Here is a 347-nt window from a genome sequence, read left to right as displayed (position 1 = left end):
TTCCTTTGACCCACGACAGCCCCGACGGCGAAATCGCTCGCATCACACATAAGCTCAAAGGGGGCTTCCCAATCTGGCGGCTGAATAATAGGCGGGGAAATCAACGCCTTCTTCAGAGTCTCGACGGCAGCCTCGCACTCATGGGTGAACTCAAAGGGCACATCCTTTGCAAGCATTTCCGTCAAAGGTCTTGAAATCTTCGAGAAGTCCTTGATGAACCTCCTGTAGAACCCAGCATGTCCCAGAAAACTCTGGATTCCCTTAACATTTCGTGGAGGCGGCATCTTCTCTATTACTTCGACCTTAGCTCGGTCAACCTCAATCCCTCTTCTCGAAATCTTGTGGCC

This window comes from Tarenaya hassleriana, unplaced genomic scaffold, assembly GCF_000463585.1.
Source record: "Tarenaya hassleriana unplaced genomic scaffold, ASM46358v1 Cleome63, whole genome shotgun sequence".
Classification (NCBI taxonomy): domain Eukaryota; kingdom Viridiplantae; phylum Streptophyta; class Magnoliopsida; order Brassicales; family Cleomaceae; genus Tarenaya; species Tarenaya hassleriana.
The sequence above is the reverse complement of the archived record's forward strand: the minus strand, read 5'-3'. Positions refer to the sequence as shown.